Genomic DNA, 6702 nt, shown 5'->3' with positions numbered 1-6702 from the left:
ATCAATCGGACAGTCAAAAATATTTATTCAGCATGTAGTATTAATCAGGCACATGTCCCAGAGCTAAGACTATTGTAATGAACAGGACAAAGTTGTATTACCAAATATAATTTTGGAGACTAAAATGTGCTATGAAAAAAAAAAAAAAGCAAGGAGCTATAAGAAAGAGTGACTAGGGAAGGTTGGGCAATTTTATCCAAAAAGTCAGGAAAGTCATTCCTGGGAGGGAATTTAAACTGGGAGGGATATTGAAACTGAGAACTGAGTGACTACAACGAGGCAACCGTTCAAAGATCTGGAAGCAGAGAATCCAAGCAGAAGGGTAGCCAAGAGCAACGGCCTTCATTAGGAATAAATGTAGAATGTTCCAGAAAGAGAATGAAAATCAATTTCCCTGAAGTGTATAAACCAAAGGAAAAATAAAAAGAAACATGTTAGAGAAATAGGTGGGTAAGGGGTTTGACCTTTATCATCAAGCTACCTTGAAGATGTATTAGGAAGCATGATTCGAATATAAAAGTTTTAGGAACGTGTGCTCCATAGGGTAGACTGTAGAGGGATAAGAACAGAAAATCAGAAAGCCCACTTAGGTGGCTATTCTATAAATCCAAACAAAAAATGATGACATTTTGAAGCAGGGGTGGAGTGGTGGAATTGATGAGAAGGAACCAATTGGAAGACAGATATAGAAGTATTTTTGAAATGGAGATGATGGAGCTTTCTCATGAGGGATTGATTTTAAAAAATCAAGAGCTTACAGTATAATGGGAGACATCACTGAAAGGGGTAATTTCAATTCACTGTTATGAATGCTACAGTAAGAATAAACCCAAATAGAATTCTCAAAACTGTTTGGGAAAAGTTAAAGAAAGCCTAGAGTTTCCTCAAGACTGTTGGGAATGTATTTTTCACAGCTGATATTTTGTCCTGTCTCATTTCAAAGGCTGGTGTGCTTGTGAGAAACACAGGGTACACATGGTTTTCTGCACAGAGAGAACCCACAACACAACACTATATGTTTTGGCAAAGACTCCTGGGTTATTTCTCCTGAAATATAATGACTGTGTGTAGTACTGGGTAGCCATTTGATGAGTGGAGGTAGGGTTGGAAGCAGGACATGACATTGACCACATGTGTCTTTCTCTGATCCCTCAGGAAAAATATGAGGCAATGGAGTACTAGTTTTGAAAGAAGTCCTATATGAGAACATAATATGCAGATATATAGTCCTTCTAAGGCCAGTCTCTCTAGATACTGTGTGCTGAAGAACTCCAGATCTCTACTGTACTAACAAAATTTCTCTCAGAATGCATATCAGGCTTGCAGTGGAACTTGCATGACTTCATAAGCCCCCCAAATCACATTTTCATAGACAGCATCATCTGTATTAGCAAATAACAAAACTATCAGTAGCACAGACTGTAAAATTATAATTGCTCTGTATTAATCGTATCAAGGCAGGAACATATTTATGATTGCCAGATAGCTATACAACTTCCTATAATAACTATGAAAATGTGCTATCTTTTTTTTCATTTTATTTTGTTTAATTATACTTCAAGTTCTGGGATACATGTGCAAAACGTGCAGGTTTGTTACATAGGTATACATGTGCCATCGTGGTTGGATGCACTCATCAACCCATCATCTACATTAGGTATTTCTCCTAATGCTACCCCTCCCCTTCTTTTCCATCTCCTGACAGTCCTGGGTGTGTGATGTTCCCCTCCCTGTGCTCACATATTCTCATTGTTCAACTCCCATTTATGAATGAGAACATGTGGTGTTTGGTTTTCTGTTCCTGTGTTAGTTTGCTGAGAATGATGGCCAACAAGCATAAGAAAAACAGCTCATCATCACTGGTCATTAGAGGAATGCAAATCAAAACCACATGTGATACCATGTCACACCAGTTAGAATGGTGATCATTAAAAAGTCAGGAAACAACAGATACTGGAGAGGATGTGGAGAAATAGGAATGCTTCCACTATTGGTGGGAGTGTAAATTAGTTCAATCATTGTGGAAGATAGTGTGGCAATTCCTCAAGGATCTACAACTAGAAACACCATTTGACCCAGCAATCCCATTACTGGGTGTATACCCAAAGGATTATAAATCATTCTATTATAAAGACACATGAACAAGTATGTTTATCGCAGCACTATTCACAATAGCAAAGACTTGGAACCAACCCAAATTCCCATCAATGATAGACTGGATAAAGAAAATGTGGCAAATAAACACCATGGAATACTATGCAGCCATAAAAAGAATGAGTTCATGTCCTTTGCACGGACATGGATGAAGCTGGAAAATATGTTATCTTTAAAAGAAGCCATGACCTCTTGGAACTCTGCCTAAAATTTAATTTGTTGTCACCATTTGGGATAGTGACTTAAATGCCACTATCCATCTGACTAATCATTGATTAGGAAGCAAGATTTAAAAACAATATTTCCATAATCAAGTGTGCTTTCCTGTAAACACAAAACTTCTAAATAAAATATTCAGCATAAATATTGGCTAATGTAAGCTCTAAAGAAAAGGTATAGGAAAACAGATAAAATGGTTCAAGATTCAAGGAATTACAATTGTGTAGGCAAAGACTAGTGCATTTATATTACTCTCAACCACACGTGTGTGTGTGTGTGTGCGTATGAACTTCTGATAGTCTCTCAAAATTCATTTCCATACCCTGACTTCAACTTTTTAAGTTAAGCCTTTCAGTGTTGTGCTCAGGAGCTAGTGGTGTCTGAAAGCTTGATGCATATCTCCTTTGAGGCGCTTTTTATAAAGTTACTCAACCTTTCATTGAGTAAAAAGTAGTTAACACTTTTGGCATATGAGTTCTTTGCCCATTTTGTTAACTTCTACTTCCACTGTCTGTTTCTGAGAAATGATCATCCATAATGTGGATATTAATTTTAAAGATACTGCCACCTAATTTTAAAGATACCAAACTCTGCTGCCACAAAACTTTTAACACATTCTGAGAAAATCATGTAGCAACCATTTTAAGTGAAACCAGAAAGTAGCTTCCCTCAAAACAGCAACTACTTTTCCCAGTGGAGATCACTCTTTCTTTCTGTACAGTCCAGAATAAAAATTAAGATCATCATAAATAGAAATACATTCTAGGCGTCCTATGTCTTGATGAGTGAGAGGGGGTAAAATACTAGAAGAAAAAGTAAAAAGAAATGTTATGTGAAAAGCCCTGAAAGCCTACTCTGAGGTATTGCAGTTTTTAAAAGTGAAAGAAATTCTACAAAATCATGTATAGATTTTTTTTTTTACATTTTTTAAGGATACTCAAGACTTACTTCAGTGAAACATTGATTGAATTGTAGAATCTTGGAAGTGAATATAGCCAATCAGAATAGCCAAATTTTCCTTGACTATCAGATTCCAACATTAATGCATAGTTAAAACCAAATGCAGTCATCAGCCTTCATTCCCCACAACTCTGCTGAAAAGAGGAGGCTGTGGGTATGAGCTGGGAGGAATGAGGACATGGGAGCATAGGGGAGGTCATCTGAATAAATCACAACTCATTAAGCACCACCATTACAAATAAATCATTGTTGTTCTGTCGCTATGTACTTTCCTGTTAAATTAGCTCCTAGATACTGTATCATGTCTAATCTCTTTCTGCAGGGGCTGGTGCTGTATGCTTTTGGATAGTAGATGGAGGAAAACAAGAAAAAGTGGTCATGGTGCAACAGTCATCTGGTAAGTTTTTTGAGAGAACACCACTTGGGAAACATTGATCTCCACATTCTTATCCCCTGCTGTACACTGCTGTGTATAACTGGTGAGTCATGTATTAAATAAAACATCAATGTTCTAAAACGAGTTTCACATTCATGACCAATAATAAGATTAACTGTTGTGGTTTTTTATACATGCTTCAAAAACATGTCTATACAGATCATTAGTGTATAATAGCATCATTCAGAAATTTTTGAGAAAATATAGCAATTTCATGTCAATTAAAAGATTTTTCTGAAGGGATGCACTTTCAAGTAATTTAGTGTTCCTGAGTTCTGGGTGCCGTTATCTTTTCAGTAATATTTAGGCAAAAATGCAGTAATTATAATTGTATCATGGATAAATTTATTATAGGTTGCATGTTGAATTGCTGCTTTCTGTCACAGATTTTACTTTTTGTTTGGAATTACTCATTAGAAATAATTATTGAGGGACATAATTAGAATTGTGCTGCCTTCTGGTGTTTAGGGGTATTAACTATCACTGTTTTTTTTAATGTTTTTATAATTTGCATTTATTACAATGTGTAGGTAGCTAAGCATCTTCTTATATGTTATAGAACACTGATAGAAAAAGTGACTCATTTCATGAGGAAAGTTTAGCTTATTATGATGATGCTCATGTGTAAAAAAGAATTAGGTAAAATGTAGAGTAATTAAGGAAAACCATCATGCCAATCACATAAATTTAATGGAAAAAAAAAGCTTTAATTTTTAGCATTGTAAAAGAAAAATTCTAATAGTTATTTTATTTCTTACATTACCTGTACCATGTACAAGTATTTGTGTAAATTCATTGAAGTGTATATGGGCTTTCATTTTGCAAATCAGGCAAAAAAACGTATTTTGTTGAAGTAGAAAGGGATATGAGTGGAGGGAAATGTGTACCTCTGGTTCCCTCAAACCCTCTGATTTTATGTTGTTTTTGATCATTTCGTGTTAGAGAAGCTTTTTGTTTTTTTAATGAACGACCTTGGAAACTTGTGAATAACACATTTTGTTTTAGAGTCCAAATGACAAAAACTAGTAAAGAGTTTGAAGATGGCAATTCTCACCACTGATGCTTAAAACAATGTTGTGGCTTTGATAGCATTGAGAGGCAGTCTTCTTGGTATAAATGTTGTTACCATAAGTAGCAGCAAAAACCAGGCTCTTCAAGTGACTTTTTGGGCATTATGTTTCAAAAGGGAGAGTCAGAGCAGAAGCAGAACACAATAGGTACTACAGGTGTACCATAGCTGACGGTTTGGGTTGCAAACACACCTGAAGCATTCTTTGGGGGAATTTCCTGATAACCATATGGAAATCATCAACAGCCTAGTGGTTTCACACACACAAGTAGCAGCAAGAATAGAGACATTAGTTTATTAATTTTATTGTGTGTTCATTTGTACCCATCAGATGCTGTTCCATTATTGGGGGTTGTACATTTTAAAGCCCTTTATAGTTTTAATCTCATGGCTCTGGACATAGAACAAAGGTGAAACCCCCAAATATTATCATAGTGTTAGGATACTAGTTGTTAGCTCTTTCACTGACATGTCATATATAGATTTGTTTCTCACTTAGGTAAGGAATGATGCAGGTTGAGTGTCTAACATTTTGAGCTAGATGACCTGGAGCCATGACCTCCATGTTTAGTGCAACAGAAGAAAAGAAAGATAGAGGAGACACACCACTCCTGGAATCAAACTTTGTATTAGTCAGGGTTCTCCAGAAAAACAGACTAATAAGATACACACACACACCCCCATGTACACATGCACATGCACACACACACACACACACACATATATGACAGAGAGATTATTAGAAATTTGTTCACATAATTATGGAGGTGGGCAAGTCCCAGAATTTGTAGGTGAGTCAACAAGCTGGAGACCCAGAAAAGCCAATGGTGTAGCTTCAGTTCAAAGGCCAGAAAAAAGCCAATGTCCCAGTTCAAAAGTAGGCAGAGAGAATGCTCTATTACTTGAAGGAGGGTCAACATTTTGGTTCTATTCATGCCTTCAATTTATTGAGTGAGACTCACTCACATTATTCAGTCTATGGATTTAAATGTTAATCTAATTCAAAAATACTCTTACACAAATACCCATAATAATGTTTGTTCAAATATCTGGGCATTCTGTGGCCCAGTCAAGTTGACAAAAGTTAACCATCATGAGTACACCTCTTGTCAACTGGGCACCCATATTCATCTCTGTAACTCATACTTAACCTCCAAATAAAGACAATAACCAGGCCATAATTCTGCTTAACATAATACGATTATCCTGCATATTACTGAAAATGTACTAATCCCTTCCCCAGAAGCAGAGGTAAAGTGTTTGTGTGTTGTTCAGTTTTCTTTTTGATATCTGATATCCTATAACTTAAGTATTATGACATAAAGCTAAACATACTGAAATAAATGCTCGTAACAATTACAGTCCTTATTTATTTAACTGATCTGTTGAGCATAGCTGGTATTTATAACTACCTTATGCCACCATCCATTCTGTATTCCCTTTGCCTTCAGCAAGCACATCAGCTAGTCATAGTTCTTTACCTGGTGACGCAATTTGAACCTTCATTCCTGAAGGGTATGGTAGATGGTTCTGGGAAATACACAGAAGCACGTGGAATGCTTGGTGACTCCTAAACATCTCAGTACAATAGCTAAGCTTTTCAAATTTAAAAGGAGATATATAAGGCTATGAAAATCAATTTCTCCAAAGCTAGAAAACTAACAGACGCTTTTACTTTTGAATCATATGAGGGAGTTTTCATTTGCGGATTGATCATCTGTTATTTGCCTAATAAAAACAAACAAAAAACATTGTTTTTATGACTCAGTTCTGGACAGCTCTCTTATTGACCTCCCTTCCTCCCATGGTCTATCCACACTGACCATTTCCTTAGGGATTCTAAGTCATTTTCACAATAGAGTAT

Source organism: Pongo abelii, chromosome 10, assembly GCF_028885655.2.
Source record: "Pongo abelii isolate AG06213 chromosome 10, NHGRI_mPonAbe1-v2.0_pri, whole genome shotgun sequence".
NCBI classification, from domain to species: domain Eukaryota; kingdom Metazoa; phylum Chordata; class Mammalia; order Primates; family Hominidae; genus Pongo; species Pongo abelii.
Note: the sequence above shows the minus strand (reverse complement) of the source record.